This window comes from Trichechus manatus, unplaced genomic scaffold (genome assembly GCF_000243295.1).
Source record: "Trichechus manatus latirostris isolate Lorelei unplaced genomic scaffold, TriManLat1.0 scaffold00122, whole genome shotgun sequence".
NCBI classification, from domain to species: domain Eukaryota; kingdom Metazoa; phylum Chordata; class Mammalia; order Sirenia; family Trichechidae; genus Trichechus; species Trichechus manatus.
Window position 1 is genome coordinate 2,848,028 of NW_004444058.1, and position 17,199 is coordinate 2,865,226.

The window sequence follows — 17,199 nt, forward strand, 5'->3', positions numbered from 1 at the left end:
TCCGGCGCCCCACTCATCCTCCCCTGGGCAAAATCCTGGGTCCTTCTGTATCTGGCCTGGGGCGTCACCTCTCTATGTTGCTTGGCCCCCTATAACGCCTCGCTTCTGATTCATCCCGCCTGTGTGAGCGTAAATGCTCTCCCATGGAAGCCTAAGCCCGCCCCCCAAGGAAGCCTAGGCTCCCTATCCCACACAGGATCAGAATCCCGCTCATTTGGTTTACAAGCTCCTTCCAGGCCGTCTGCGCAGTAGTGGTGTCCAAGCAGCGGCCAGGCCACCCTGTGCTCCGCTCCATTCCTAGGGCCCGCATAGTACGCGGCACACCATTCTCCACATCTCATCTCTGTCATGGCAAAACACTAGACTTACACTTTGTCAGAAATAAAAAATAAAGAGTTTTATTGAAGGATAAAAAGTTTCGTGCAACTGGGAGACACAAGTATCCAGGCGGGATAGTGAAGTGTCCCAATTGGAGGAAACAGTGAAGTTTTTATCAGATGGAGCAAACAAAGAATGCTCACAGGCCATGGGGTTTCAGAAAGAAGAGGAAAAAAAAGTTAAAAGGAAGTTGTTAAACTACAACCTTTCTTTACATCAATCTCTAACTTTACATTTATCTCTTTAACTTCCCGGAATATGTTTGACCAAGACATTCTTTTTAAAATCAGCAAGTCTACTAGTTAACATCCCAGGGAACAACCGAGTCATCCTTCTGCATGTTTGCTTTTTCCTCTTAAAGAAAGAAGCTATATTTCTACCTTAATTACAGATTTTACAAAAAGTCAATAGAAACGGGGTGACGGTCAACCAAACCTGTTGCCATTGAGTCAATTCTGACTTATAGCAACAGAGTGAATAAAGTCTAGTTTGAGATAGTAAGATTAAGACTTGGTTAATTGGCTTTTACTTCATCTTGGTTACAGAGTTAAGAGACAATCGCAGGGCTTCATCTTAACATTATCAATTCTATTTTCTAACCTCATGTTGACTAAAGTATTTTCCCCTAGGAAAAGCTGTGTGAACATTCTTGACATATATTTTAACAAACAATTCTTAGTACAAGCTAAAAAACATTCTGACCCTTACCTCTTTTGTGTTAGGAGCAGTTAAACTTTTATAAAAACCTGAACGGTCTCTTCAGAACAGTAGAGGCAGAGACTTCAGTTAGCCTGCCGTTTAATTTAAAATGGAGCTTAATTTAGGTCTGAAATTAGCCATTTTAGTTACGACAATCACCCCATATTTTGGAGTGCCCTTACACACCTCTCTCCCATCTACTCCATTTCTGGATGGTGCCCTGTGTATTTGTGGATGCCCTCGGTACCAGGAACTGTGCCAAGTGCTCGGCCCTTGGTCCAGGTCGCTGGCACTCAGCTAGGGGAGCTCCCTCTTGCAGACCAGCTCTCAGGACCCCTGTGGACCCCTTCCAACTGTTTCCTCCTCCCCATCTCGAGAAAGCTCAGCTGCTTAAGTTTTTTGGATGGGGAAATGACAAAGTGGTCTGTTTTGGACCCTTCCATGATCTGTTTTAACTACGTAACCCTCTCCTTGTAGCCCAGAGACAGCACAAGTCAGCCATGTTAATCCATTTTAGAAGGCGCCAAAATCACCTGCCGAGCTCCTCTGGAGGGGAGACTCCCGGGGCCCCCGCTGCTCTTCGGAGGCCTGGGTTGGAGCCGGCTTCCATGTTGGCGGCTCCCCCAGTCCCAGGGAGGAGCAGTACCGGTTCTTTCTATGTGGTAGCCCAGACCGTTTTCGGTTTCCGCCAGCGTCTGCCCAGCCCTGGAGACTGCCAGGCGGCCTTTTCCACCGGCTGAGCCGCAGACCACCTTAAATGGCGCGCGCCCTTAAGGCAGCGCACCGCCCCTTGCAGAGTGTTTGGCCTGGGCACCCCTTTGTCCAGGCGGCTCCGCGCCAGCCGCGAGGCGAGTTCTTATCAAGATCTCGCCCGGCAAGGCCCTTTCCAAACTCATTTGGCCCATCCACCAAGGCCCATCGGTTGGGGAGGGGCCGGCCTGGGGCTAGGAGACTGGCCCAAAATCGGCTCCCAGCGCTGGAGCTGCCGGAGCGTCTCGAGAGTGACCCTTGCCGCCGACGCAGAGCCCCCGGGGTGGGCTCTCGACCCCAGGGCGAGCGGCCAGCGCACCTGCCATCCGATGCCCGCAGGCCGAGGCCCCGGGCGTCCGCTGCGCCCCCCGGATGCGCACGGAGACCTCCGCACGTGCTGTCGTTCCACGGCCTCGGTCCGATCGGTGGGTGGAGGGGCCGCGCGGTGGTGTTAGCTGCGACTCCAGGCTGCAGAAGGGCGTCGCTTCTATCCCTCTGTCAGTGAAACGCTCGCACGGCCTCAGGAGGGTCCTGGGCAGGTCGCTTCCGCGTCCCCTGGCATCCCAGGGCCCGCAGCGCCCTTTCCTGCCCTTTGCAGCCCCCGGTGGGGACGTCACTGCTCCACAACACGACGACCATAGTCACGCAGCCACAGTACTACGGTTGCACACATCGAGAGCCAGGGTACCATTTTTTGATATTCTGGGAGGTACGGGCCTCGGCGCGGAAGTCTCTGGTTTCGGGCGCGTCTTCCTCTGAGGATGATGTAGTATCCGGCGGCCGGAGGCAGAGGCCGGCCCGAGGGCGCGGGGGGCTGCTCTGTGCCGCCAGGAGGCCCCCAGCCCGCCGTCTTCCCCTCTCTGGTTGGGAGCATGCATCGTGATTGGAAGTATCGGGGCCGCTTCTCCAAGGGTGGCCGGGTAGTTGGGAAAGATGCTGAATTAACACACAGATGACATGGGCGTCCCGCGCTCTCGGGACTGAGCCCACCCGCCTTGCTAGCCGCGCTGGCCGGTCCCACCCCCGCCCCCGGCCCCCTCCCTCGCGGCGTCCGGGTCTGGGACCCCTCCCTGATCGCCAGCGGTCCCCTCGCTCCCTCTCATTCATGTGTCACTTCCTCCGAGGAGCTCGAGTCGGACCGCCCCTCTTTCGCTGTTACCCGGTTTCATTCACTGCAGTCACCTGGTCACAGATTTAGCCCCCGCTCCGCAGCGCCGGGACCCCGCAGCCGCGCCCCGGGCCCGGCTGTGCGGCCCGAGGTCGCCGCTCCGGGCAGCTGCGTCGGGCCCCCTCGAGCTCCGGCCACCTGGAGGGGCCCGTCCTGCTCGGAAACGCGGCCTCGGCCCTGGCGGAGGAGCGGCCACCGCGGGGTCGCTTGCAGGGCCGGCCGCACGTCTCCGGCCAGCCCTTTCCTCGCCACCTGGTCCCTGGCCCCAACCCCTCCCCGCCGGCGGCCGGCTCACTCCAGCCAGTCCTCCCTGCCGCGCGCCGCGCTCCGGCCCCGCGTGGCCTCCTGGACAGCGGCGCCCCCTCCTTCCCACTCGGCGCCCCCTTCTGGGCCGTCCTCTCTCCTCTGCCTCTTCTAAGGGCGGGGGCCCAGCCCTTCCGGGGCGCGAGAACTCGCAGGCAGGACTGGGCTGGCGGGGGGAGGGAGGAAGGGGCGCAGGGGGAGCTTAAGGGGTCTGAGGGGGCAGGAAAGGGGACCCGGCCACAGGGGCGGGGAGGGGCGTGGTCCCAGGAGGCAGGTTCCGGGGAGGTCGAGGGTCTCCTTGGTGCAGGGTGCGTGGAAGGAACCGGACGGCCTTGTCTTTAACATCTGGACAGGTGAGAGTAGGGGTTACAGTTAGGTGCACCTCCCCAAAAGGACCAGGTAACGACGTTTCTTCCCAACTCTGGAGCCCGATGGCTGGGTGGCCCTCGGCGTCACGCGGCAGAGCTTTTTGCTGGGTTTTAGAGCAGAAATTATCTCCTTGGCCCAGGCACTGCCTTTCGTACCTGATGTCCAGTGACTCAGGCCGATGCTGCAACTTTGTTTATAAACAGCCCAGCGATTTCTTCTTTACATGGGTTCATGGGGCCTTTTGGGCATTCACGTGGTTCACCGTAATTCTCACGCTTGGGGCCTTGGAACAGGTTGCTACCACTGCTATACAAGAAAACAAGCTTCTATTTAGAGGCAGAGTCTTTGTTCAGTGGCTTTTTAAAAAAATTTTTAAAAGTTTTAAAAAATAATGTAAAAGTACTTTATCAAAAATATTTAAAACTTGCAAACATTTTAAAGCAGAATGAAACAGTATTATATAGCATAAAAGGGACATTAGAGAGAGAATAGAAAAGTTTTACATTAAAGTAATCCATTTTCAATGTGGAAAAAAAAAAAGTTTTTTAATGAATCTGAAATTCCATGCCCCAGAGCTGAATTCAGGTACTAACTCAGTGTATATTTTTCTGAAACTTTTATACTTTCTAAATTGGGACATTTTATGTAAAGTACCTTCTCACCCACTCTTACTTAATCTATAGCAAACATATTTTTGTTAAAACTGTAGGAGTACAGTGTGTCGCCCTGAGCAAGTGCACAGCGGCCCAGTATGTGACTGTCCCACAGCTTATTACAAATTTGTTATTGTTGGGCACTTGGATGGTTTCCAGTGTTTCAGTTCTAAAAACAAAGCTGCTTGAACATCCTTGAACAAACAATTGTACACATTTGTTTGGTTACTTCCCTGGGGGATAAATTCCCAGTAGTGGAATTTCTGAATTACAGTATATGAAGCTTGTAGACTTCTGATACATTTTGTCCAAAATGATCTGTTGGTAATTTGAACCAATTTAGACTTCCTCAGGAGGTGTTTGAAAACATCATGAGTTGTTTGTTCCAGAACAGGGATTCTTAACCTCGAGTCCAGGCATCCCAGAATTTAGGGGTCTGGGAAATTGGGTAGGGGAAAAAAAACGGCATCTTTATTTTCACTGAAGTTCTAGTTGAGATTTTCTTCCTTGATGAGTTTAGGCAACAATAAACCGCGGTGGTATTAGCAGTACCTGTGGCTTTGTTGTTATGATAAATTGCAGGTATTGTCCTACCTTGCCTTGAGCACATCACTATAAACTTTTGGTATGGAGTGGGCCCACAGGTAGACCTTGTTATTCAGTGCAGCGCATATACGTAATAAAGATGCGATGGATTTGGTTCTTGAAATGTTTTTTCCCCCAACATTCTTGCCATCCTTTCCACTACCATTAATGCTCTGTAAGCAAAAACTCCCCCCGCCGTCCCCTCCCTTTAGTTTCTCTATATTTGCTTATTTCATATAAGCGAGATCATACAGTGTTTGGTCCCTTTGTGACTGACTTATCTCGCTTTGTAATGTTTTAATAACCACATTTCAGTACAGTTGGTTTCGTTTTAATCCTGCACACACAGTATTCAGAAGAGGGGTCTGAGGTAGGAAGGTTTAGAGCCACCTCCCAAGCTGAGAGGGAGAAGTTTCTGTTTGGTGTTACTTGTTTTCTCCAGGCTGTGTGCATTATCATCTGAGAGGGAAAAGATGATTCAGACTTTATCACTGGGGCCCTGGGGGCTGGTTAGCCAGTGCCCAACACAGGCCAGGTTCAGCCTGTTCCTTCCCATTTCTCGGCAGACTGGGGTCAGGGCTGCCTTTGACTCATAAAGGCTATTGGTCATTGCTGGATGATGGCCACTGACCCCCAGTCCTTTGCAGGACCAGAACTGCTTCTCTCTGAAAGCGACCTGAACCACGTGGGCTGAGGAAGAAGAAGAGTCCATGGAGACACACTGGGCCAGAGGCGGGGAAGGCATCAGAGACCCAGGCCGGGCCGGTGACCTTGGCGAGTCAGGTATTCTCTGTCCTTGGGGCGAGACCACCTTACCTCCCGGCATCCTCCCAGCTCTCGTGTCCTTTGTTGCTGAGCCCGGCTCTGAGTGTTTCCACTGTGTCATAGAGTAGGTGGTCTGTCTGAGACTTGAGCTCCATGTTCTTTGTGGTGGTAAACGTGGATCTCATTTGATCAGCCATCATCCACATTGAGATGACCTGTGTGGTGTTCAGTTATTTGTGTGTTGCTGTGGGTTATTCATCCCTGGGTGGTGCAACAGTTAATGCACTCAGCTGCTACCGAAAGATTGGAGGGTTGAGTCTACCCAGAGGCGCCTCGGAAGAAAGATGTGGTGATCTACTTCTGAAAAATGAGCTATTGAAAACTGTGTGGAGCACAGGTTTTACTCTGACACACATAGGTCACAACTGGTTTGGTTTTTTGGTGGGTTGTTCATTTTTCCTGCTGTCTAATGTTGCACCGCATGAAAATGCCATGATGTATGGGCTCATTCTGTCTATAGACAGTCGAGTGTCCCCAGTTGTTGCTGTGACGAGCAGTTCCACTATGAGCATCCCTGCCCTTGTCTTGTGGTGCACACATGAGGAACTTTCTCTAGGGGACATGCCTAGGATGGAATTCCTGGATTGTTAGGGATACAGATGTTCACCTTTCAAGATAATGCCAAATTATTTTCCAAAGTACCGTACCAGCCTACACTCCCAGTAGCAATATTTGAGTTCCTCTTGGTCCCAGTATGAAGCCCTGATGGTGCAGTGGTTAAGAGCCTGACTGCTAACCAAAAGGTCAGCAGTTTGAATCCACTAGCTGCTGCTTAGAAACCTTATGGGGCAGTTCTACTCTGTTCTATAGGGTTGCTATGAATTGGAATTGACTTGAAGCCAATGGGATTATTTGGTTTAAAGAAGACTTCAGGAGATATTTTTAGTTTAAGGTTTAAAGGTTATCTCAGGGTGACAGTTTCAGGGTTCATCTTGGCTTCAATGGCTCTGCAATGGAACTCACTTCTAATGAATGCCTTCCAGCAAAAGTGATGGAATTCACTTCTGATATTAGGTCACAAAAAAACTCGGCTTCCCTCTTGGGTATTCTCTCTTGCTCTTGGCTAGCTTGCTCTAAAATGAAAGCCAACTACCATGTTGTGAGCTGCCCTATGAAGGGGCCCACATGGCAAGGGCCTGGGGCAGGCCTTCCACCAACAGGCATCGATAAACTGAATCCTGTCAACAATCTCCAGTGAGTTTACAAGTGAATCCTCTGGCCCCAGTCGTCACATAAGATTGTAGCCCTGACCACCATCTTGACTGAAACCTCATGAGAGATTCTGAGTCACAGGGGCCCAGCAAAGCTGCTGTCAGAGTCCTGAGCCATAGAAACTGTGAGATAATAAATGTGTGTTATTTTAAGCTGCTAGTTGTGGAGTGATTTGTGCGGCCACACATAACTAATATGGTACCTTTTCTTATATTTATTGGCCATTTAGAAATCCTTTCTTGTGAAATGTGTTTTTGCCCGTATTTCTTATTGATTTGTAGGAATTCTTTACATATCTGGATCTTAATTCTTTGTCATGTTGCAAATATCTTCTCCCAGTTTGTGGCTTGTGTTTTTACTTTCTTTATGGTATATTTTGATGAAACAAAAGTCCTTACTGTAGTTCGTTTAGCCACTTTTATGCATATTTTCTTTTATGGGTAATGCTTTTTGCGTTGGATTTAAGATATTTGTTCCTACCCCAGGGTCAGAAAGATATTCTCATGTTGTTTTCCTAAACACAAAGTTTGACACATATAAATTTTTCACAGTGATTTAAGAACACCAACTTTGGAGCCAGGCTGCCTTGGCTCCATTTTGAACCCTGCCACTGTGAAGCCATTTCTTCACCTCTGTGTCTCATGTGGATAATAATAGTACCTTTCTCAAAGGGTTGTTATGAGGATTGCATGAGTTAACATACGTGAATGGTGAGTTAGAACACAGCCTAGCTTACAGTAAGTGCTATATAAATGCTTCCAGTTCCAGTTGCCATAGAGTCGATTTCAACTTGTGGCAAGCCTATGTATGTCAGAATAGAACTGTGCTCCATAGGATTTTTAATGGCTGATTTTTCAGAAGTAGATTGCCAGACCTTTCTTCCAAGGTGCCTCTGGGTAGACTTGAACCCTCTAACCTTTCAGTTAGCAGCTGAGTGCATTCACCGTTTGCACTACCCGGGGACTACATATGAAATTATTATTATCTGTCTGGTGTTAATTTTTGAAATGATGAGAGATGTTGTTGTTAGGTGCCATTGAGTTGCTTCTAGTTCATAGCGGCCCTACGTACAATAGAACGAAACACTGCCCAGTCCTGCACCATCCTCACAAGCATTGCTGTGTTTGAACCCATTGTTGCAGCCACTGTGTCAATCCATCTCATTGAGGGTCTTCTTCTTTTTCACTGACCCTCTACTTTATTAAGCATGGTGTTCTTCTCTAGGGACTGATTCCTCCTGATAACATGTCCAAAGTATGTGAGATGAAGTCTTGCCATCCTCTTGGTCTATGTACAGGTTCCACATGAGCATAATTAAGTGTTCTGGAATTCCCATTCTTCACAATGTTATCCATAATTTGTTATGATCCATACAAGAGACAGTCCTTCAACAGAACAAGGGGATGCCGTGTAGTTTAAAATCAGGAAAGGTGTGCGGCAGGGTTGTATCCTTTCACCATACTTATTCAATCTGTATATTTAGCAAATAATCATAGAAGCTGGGCTATGAAGAAGAACATGGCATCAGGATTGGAGGAAGGCTCATTAACAACCTGCGATATGCAGATGACACAGCCTTCCTTGTTGAGAGTGAAGAGGACTTGAGGCACTTACTGATGACGATCAAACACTACGGCCTTCAGTATGGATTACCCCTGAACATAAAACAAAAATCCTTACGACTGGACCAATAAGCAACATCATGATAAACAGAGAAAAGATTGAAGTTGTCAAGGGTTTCTTTTTACTTGGATCCACAATCAGTGCCCATAGAAGCAGCAGTCAAGAAATCAAATGACAAATTCATTGGGCAAATCTGCTGCAAAAGACCTCTTTAAAGTGTTAAAAAGCAAAGATATCACTTTAAGGACTAAAGTGCGCCTGACCCAAGCCGTGGTGTTTTCAGTCACCTCATATGCTTATGTGAATGCTGGACAGTGAATAAAGAAGACCATAGAAGAATTGATACCTTCGAATTATGGTGTTGGCGAGGAATATTAAATATACCGTGGACTTCCAGGACAATGAACAACTCTTTCTTGGAAGAAGTACAGCCAGAATACTCCTTAGAAGCAAGAATGGCAAGACTTCATCTCATGTACTTTGGACATGTTGTCAGGAGGGACTAGTCCTTAGAGAAGGACATCATGCTTGGTAAAGTAGAGGGTCAGCCAAAAAGAGGAAGACCCTTGATGAGATAGATTGCCACAGCGGCTGCAACAGTGGGCTCAAGCATAACAGCAATTGTGAGGATGACGCAGGACCAGGCAGTGTTTTGGTCTGTTGTACATAGGGTCGCTATGAGTCGGAACCGGCTCAACAGCACCTAACAACAACAACACAATTGAATTCTTTTGCATAGTCACCAAAACACAGGTAAATCTCTTTCTGGTATTCTCTGCTTTCAGTAAGAGTCATCAGACATCAGCAATGATATCCCTTGTTCCCCATCCTCTTCTGAATCCAGCTTGAATTTCTGGCAGTTCCCTGTCGATGTACTGCTGCAACCATTTTTTAAATTATCTTTAGCATAATTTTGCTTGCATGGGATATTGATGACATTGTTTGACAATTTCCACATTCTGTTGGATCACCTTTTTTTGGAATGGGCACATATATGGATCTCTTCCAGTCGATTGGCCAGATAGCTGCCTTCCAAATTTCTTGGCGTAGACGAGTGAGCACTTCCAGTGCTGCATCCATTTGTCGAAACATTTCAGTTGGTATTCTGTCAGTTCCTAGAGCCTTATTTTTTGCCAATGCCTTCAGTCCAGCTTGAGCTTCTTTCTTCAGTACCATCAATTCTTGATCATATGCTGCCTCCTGAAATGATTGAATGCCCAGTGTCATGGATTGAGTTATGTCCCCCAGAAAATGTGTGTGTCAATTTGGCTGGGCCATGATTCCTTGTACTGTGTGATTTTCCTATGTGTTGTAAATGCTGCCTCTATGATGTTAATGAGTTGTGTTAGTGAGGCAGGACTCAATCTACAAGATTGGATTGTGTCCTGAGGCAATCTCTTGAGATATAAAATACAGAAGTGAGCAGAGAGACAGGGGGACCTCATACCATCAAGAAAGCAGTGCCAGGAGCAGAGCACGTCCTTTGCGCCGGGGTACCTGCGCTGAGAAGCTCCTAGTCCAGGGGAACACTGATGAGAAGGCCGAGAGAGAGAGAAAGCCTTCCCCTGGAGATGACACCCTGAATTTGGACTTCTAGCCTACTTTACTGTAAGGAATAAATTTCTCTTTGTTAAAGCCATCCACTTGTGGCATTTCTGTTGTAGCAGCACTAGATGACTAAGACACCCACCAATTCTTTTTGGTATAGTGACTGTGTCTTCCTTCCATCTTCTTTTGATGCTTCCTGTGTAGTTCAATATTTTGCCTATTAAAAAAACAAAAACAAAAAACCAAACCTGTTGCCGAGTCGATTCTGACTTGTAGTGACCCTGTAGGACAGATTAGAACTGCCGCATAGTGTTTCCAAGGAGTGGCTGGTGGATTCAAACTGCCAACCTTTTGGTTAGCAGCCAAGCTCTTAATCACTGCACCACCAGGGCTCAAATTCTTCAATACTGCAACTCAGTGCTTGAATTTTTTCTTCAGTTCTTTCAGCTTGAGAAATGCTTAGCATGTTCTTCCCGTTTGGTTTTCTAACTCCAGGTCTTTGCACATTTCGTTATAATACTTTGTCTTATTGAGCCACCCTTTGAAATCTTCTGTTCAGCTCTTTTACTTCATCATTTCTTCATTTGCTTTAGCTGCTTGACATTCAAGAGCAAGTTTGAGTCTCTTCTGACATCCATTTTGATCCTTTTGTTCTTTCCTGTCTTTTTAATGACCTTTTGCTTTCTTCCGAGCCCTGGTGGTGTAGTGATTAAGAGCGTGGCTGCTAACCAAAAGGTCGGCAATTCAAATCCCCCAATAGCTCCTTGCAAACCTATGGAGCAGCTCTACTCTGTCCTATAGGGTTGCTATGAGTCAGAATCAACACGACAACAATGGGTTTTTGCTTTCTTCATATGTGATGTCCTTGACATCTTCGGTCATCAGTGTTCAGTCAAATCTAATTCTTGGGATGGTCTCTAAATTCAAGTGGGATATGCCCTCGATGAGAGGGATTGACACAGTGGCTGCAACAATGGGCTCAAATATAGCAATGATTGTGAGGATGGCGCAGGATGGGGCAGTGTTTCGTTCCATGGTATAGGGTCACTGTGAGTTGAATCTGATTTGATGGCACCTAACAACAGCAACGTACCGAGAGTTGTACTTTGGCTCTCATGGACTTGTTTTAATTTTCTGCCACATCTCCCTCAGAGAGCCTAGTGGGTTCAAACTGCTGACCTTTTGGTTAGCAGCTGAGGGCTTAACCCCTGTGCTACCAGGGCTCCTTCCTGATGTTAGATAGGGATCCATTTTTTCCCCCAGTATGAATAACAGTGGTCCTAATATCCTATATTAAATGGCCCTTCCTTCTTCAATAATCCTTATTACCACCTCTGTCTTACATCAAAATTCTGTGTATGCACAGACTATTTCCTGGGCTCAGTATTCTGTATCTCTGCGCCAATATGTTACATTGACCTAAAATCTGATGTCTTGATAGGACAAGTCTCCAGCCCACCCCCCCTTTGTCTTCCTCCTCCTGGTTCTTCTCCTTCAAGAAAGCATTAGTTAAAAAGAAAGAAAGAAAGAAAGCATTAGTTATTTTTCACCCTTTTTACTTCCATAGTTTTCCCTTTGTAATTAATACATAGCTCATGGGGATATCCTATGAGACTAAATATGCTGTTATTTCTAAACTTTTACCAATTACTTTCAGTGGATATTGATGATTCTTGCCTGGGTAAGTTATTAATTACCATGATGATTGCCTAATGTGGTTGTGAGATGCAGAAAGCAATTTGGCCTTTTGTTCTGGGTTCCTGAGAGCTATACTACACCTGAGGCTAATGAATGGAGGCTGACCAGACCAAGAGGAACAATCTGGGGGCCCAAAGCTGAGGGATGCCTCCTGAGGCATGATTTAATTTATCATGGCCAGTGGTGAGGTCAATGAAAGCCCTGAGTGCTGAGGCTCAGATGGAGCTTTCTGGTTGGTAAGAGTGAACATCTTCTCTTGGGAGGGTATCTGTCATGGATTGAATTGTGTCCCCCAAAAATAAGTGTATTAATTGGGCTGGGCCATGATTCCCAGTATTGTGTGATTTTCCTCCATTTTGTCATCTGATGTGATTTTCCTGTGTTGTAAATCCTATCACTATGATGTTAATGAGATGGATTAGTGGCAGTTATATTGCTGAGGTCTACAAGATTAGGCTGTATCTTAAGCCAGGCTCTTTTGAGATATAAAAGAGAGAAGCGAGCAGAGAGACAGCGGGAACTTATACCACCAATAAAGCAGTGCCAGGAGCAGAGCGTGTCCTTTGGACCTGAGGTTCCCGCGTGGAGAAGCTCCTAGACCCAGAGAAGATTGATGACAAGGACCTTCCTCCAGAGGTGACAAAGAAAGAAAGCCTTCGCCTGGAGCTGACGCCCTGAATTTGGACTTCTAGCCTACTAGAGTGTGAAAGAATAAATTTCTCTTTGTTAAAGTCATCCACTTGTATTTCTGTTATAGCAGCACTAGATGTCTAAGACAGTATCACATCCCCTTGGGACATGGAAGCTGTGTGCTGGAGCCCCTCCCAGCCCTTGCCCTATGTACCTCTTTGTTTGTATCCTTTTTTGTTACACTAAAGCTGTTATCACAGATATGGTGTTTCCTGTGAGCTCTGTGAGTCATTCCAGCCAATTATAGGACCAAAGGAATAGTGGGGGCTTGCTGGTCTGAAGTGGGGTTAGTCATGGGGACTCCTGAGCTTGTAGCGAGTACCTGCTGACCTACCCCCAGGTGGCTAGGTATGAGAGAAAAGGGATGTGTGGGCAGTTGGAGTCTGAATTGAACAGAGAAGAGATTTCTATAGGACACAGTTAGCATGTGGAGTGGGATTTGTTATCCACCACCAATTTGGCCTCAGAAGTGGGTGGTCTTAGTCCCACTGGACTGGTTTGCACAGTGGTTTTCTAATGTGTCTTTCCTTTTACATTTATTAGTTGATTTTCTACTATATGGAAGAACTTTCTCTTCTTTCCCCATGTATTTATCAGAGCAGACTCATGGATTCTTATTTTTGTTCAGTAGTTATAACCCTTTACTACCATTATTTACTTTATCTCTCAAATTGTCCCTGGATTTGGCTAGAGGGTGTGCCTTCATGCTTGACTCTGTGGCTTTCTGACATGCCTCCATCATTCTTTGAGCAGTTACTTTCTTTCTGGGCCGACTAGATGTGCAAGGCTCCTCTTGTACTTTCCCTGCCCTGGCCCTGGGATCAGCCATTTCTCCAAGAAGCCCGGTTCATTTTAGTGGAGAGTGAATGTCGTTGCATTTAGGTCCTTTCAACAGACAGAGCTGTGAAACAGATGTAGAAATAGATACAGATATGTATTGTGTACATATGTGTAAGTAGATACCTTCATCTGTCCTCCATCTATCTGTCTATCTGTTTGTCAATCTGCTAAAATCTATGAGTCTGACACCTGACACTTTCATTCCAGTCCAACACCTCAGGGTTTATACTCTTCCTCATTTCTGTTTCGGTAAAGGTAGTAACTTCCTTCAATGACTATCAGAAATCTGGCTCCCATTTCTACACTATATTTACTTTTTTACTCAATCCTAGTGTACACAGAAAGTAAACTTAGGTTTGCTAAATCATGCCTCAGCAAAAAAGATGCCTACTACTTAGGGTTCAGTATCCTTTTAGAGTTCTTTTTGTATTTAATCTGAGGGTGGATATTCTAAATACTACCTTCAGAAATTACTTGGGTTAGTTCTTTTTCTTTTCCCTTCAGTGTGGCTATGTTGTTCATTTGATTTATGGTTTAGTTTATATGTTTCTATTTGTATTCCATTTTACATTTTTTTTCTAGCCTGACTGATTTAATTCTTTTCTTTTCTTTTTTTTTTTAAGTATGTGAAACATTAACATGGTTCCAGAAGTCAGAACTGTTTCCAAAGGTGCATTTGAGAATAACTGCCCTCTTCCCCATCCCTTCTCTCCTTCATACCACTCCCACCCACTTCCTTTAACTAAACAATCTCATTAGACTCGGGTGTATCCTTCTAAGATTTCTTTTTGTACAAATGTAATTTTAATGTTGCTGCCTTGTGAGTGATCTGCGCTGTCTAGATGCATTAAGATCGTCCCTGTTTTTGGTGTTCAGTAGTTTCATCACGATATGTCTTCATATGGATTTCTCTTTATTTATTCTACTTAGGATACGTTTTGATTTCGGGAACCGTATTTTTAATCAGTTCTCAAAAATTTGCACACTTGAGCTCTTTAAATAGTCCCTCTTCTTCATGATCTGTTTTTTCCTTCTGGAACTTTTATTATTATTTTTTCTATATCTTGGTTAATGTCTTAGTTATTTAGTGCTACTGTAACAGAAATACCACAAATGTATGGCTTTAGCAAACAGAAATTTATTCTCTCACAGTGTAGGAGGCTAGAAGTCTGAATTTGGAGTGCCAGCTCCCAGGGAAGGCTTTCTCTCTCTCTATCGGTTCTTGGGGAAGGTCCTTGTCATCAATCTCCCCTTGCTCTAGGAGATTCTCAGTGCAGGGGCCCCGGGTCCAAAGGACCCACTCTGCTCCTGGCATTTCTTCTTTGGTAGTATGAGGCCCCTCTCCTCTCTGCTCAGTTCTCTCTTTTATATTTCAAGAGATTGACTCAAGATACAACCTAATCCTGTAGATTGAGTCCTGCCTCATTCGCATTATCATAGGATTTACAATACATGGGTTAATCACATCAGATCACAAAATAGTAGACAACCACCCTATACTGAGAATCATGGCCTAGCCAAGTTGACACACAGTTTTGTGGACACAATTCAATCCATAAAATGTTTCTTTAGTATTTTTGGTTCCATGTCTTTCTGCATAGTGTTCTGGGTCATTTCTTCAGAATTCTTTTCAAATGCATTTACTACATATATATATATATATACACACACATGTATGTATGTATATATAGTGCATTGGATGAAAGTTTATAGAGCAAATTAGATTCCCACTCATAGTTTGTATATAAAGTGTTTCATGGCCTTGGCTTCATTCCCCACAATGTGTCAGCATTCTCCGTATTTCCTCCCTGACTTCCCTGTTTCCTTTCATCCTGATTTTCTGCCCCTTCCTGCCTTCTTATCTTTGCCTTTGGGCCAAGATTGCCCTTTTGATCTCTTATAATTGATTGTTCTAAGAAGCCTGTTCCTCTTGGGTGTTATTGTTTATTTTATGGGTTTTTCAATTGTTTGACTGGAAGGTGGTCTCTAGGAATGGCTTCATTTCCAGGTTACAGGGTATCTTAGGACAATGGCCTTGAGGGTTCCTGCATTCTCTGTTAGACCAGTCAGTCTGGTCTTTTTTTGGGAATTTGATCTTTTGTTCTGCATTTTTCTCCTGCTCTGTCTGGGACCCTCTGTTGTAATCCCAGTCAGAGCAGTTGGTAGTGGTAGCTGGGCACCATCTATTTCTTCTAGTCTCGGGGTTGTGTAGGCTGTGGTTCATGTCGTCCATCAGTCCTTCGGACTAATTGCTGTCTTGAGTCTTTGGTTTTTTTCACTCTCCGTTGCTCCTGACTGGAAGAGGCAAATAGTTGTATCTTAGATGGCCGCTCACAAGCTTTTAAGACCCCAGATGCTACTCACCAAAGTAGGATGTAGAACATTGTCTTTAAGAACTATGTTGTGCCAGTTGACATGGATGTCCCCTGAGTCTATGGTCCTTTGCCTTTGAGCCTAGGAACTTCATCCCACAAAGTGTTTAGTGATGTCTTAGAGGTTTCCCTGACTGTGCCACTTGTGTGCCCTATTGTCTATATTAATATGTAAGGAGCACCTACAGTCACGTATTTAGAAATTTCCACCACCAAACATGTTTCAGCTGGTGGATGTGCTTCCTTACACCCTCCCTCACCTCTTGACATATCTTTCCATCTATGTATCCATTCAGAAATTATTGTTTGTTAATCATATTGTTGCAGGATTGTCTATGCTACAGTAGTTACCGTAGTTGTCCTTTATTCTTGCGTTCCTCTCAATGTCCTCTCTTGCCTTGGTCTTGTTGTACTGACTTATCCCATATTATATATTGCCTTTCCCTTCACCGATATTAACACATGTCTACTATCTATTTGGTAATTTTACCTCTCTTGCCCCACCCCCCCATCCCTGGTAACCATCAAAAAAAATTTTTTTTCTGTGTGTAAACCTTTTATTATTACTTTATAATAGCAGGCTCATACAATGTACGTCCTCTTGCAATTGACTTATTTCACTCAGCATTGACTTATTTCACTCAAAATTCATCCATGTTATGAGATGTTTTGCAGATTCGTCATTATTCTTTATTGTTGCATAGTATTCCATTGTGTGTATGTACCACAATTCGTTAATCCATTTATCTATTGATGGGCACTCAGATTGCTTCCACCCTTTTGCTACTGTGAATAATGCTGCAATGAACGTCGGTGTGCATATGTCTATTTGTGTCTTGGTTCTTATTTCTTTAGGGTATATACCTAGGAGTGGGATTGCTGGATCATATGGTATTTTTATTTCTAGCTTTTTGAGGATGCACCGTACCATTTTCCAGTGGTTGTACCATTTTACATGCCCACCAGCAGTGTATAAGTGTTCCAATCTCCCCACAACCTCGCCAACATTTGTTATTTTCTGTTTTTTTTTTTAAATTAGTGTCAGTAATGTCAGGGTAAGATGGTATCTCATTGTAGTTTTGATTTGCATAATTGCTGAGGATCATGAGCATTTCTTCATATGTTTGTTAGCAGCCTGAATGTGTTCTTTGGTGAAGTGTCTGTTCATATCCTTTGCCCATTTTTAAATTGGATTATTTGCCCTTTTTGGCACATTAACTCTTTAAAAAGCTCTGTCTTTTCTGTTTAACCCATCAACCAAGTTTTTTTTTAATTAAAAAAATTTTTCAAACCTTTTTGATACTTTTAGACTGTAGAAGAGTTGCAAAAATCTGTCTGTGAACCCTTTTCCTGGCTACCCCGAATGCTAACATCTTATATAATCTTTGTACAATTGTGTAAACCAGGAAATTAACATTGATTCAACTATATTAACTAGTCTACAGACTGTGTCAACTTTTGCCAGTATCCTAATGTCTTAGTCATC

At 45.2% G+C, this 17,199-nt stretch overlaps 1 protein-coding gene across 1 annotated transcript in view; it reads left to right on the forward strand.

The window, feature by feature from the left end:
• The first annotated feature begins 1,533 nt into the window (after positions 1 to 1,533).
• The window catches only part of SLC35E2B (solute carrier family 35 member E2B), a 41,460-nt gene continuing 25,794 nt past the window's right edge, over positions 1,534 to 17,199 (forward strand). The window contains exons 1-2 of the mRNA XM_004384330.2: positions 1,534 to 2,511; positions 5,553 to 5,688. The gene's annotated coding sequence lies outside the window, so the exon portion shown is untranslated. The remainder of the gene's footprint in view (positions 2,512 to 5,552; positions 5,689 to 17,199) is intronic.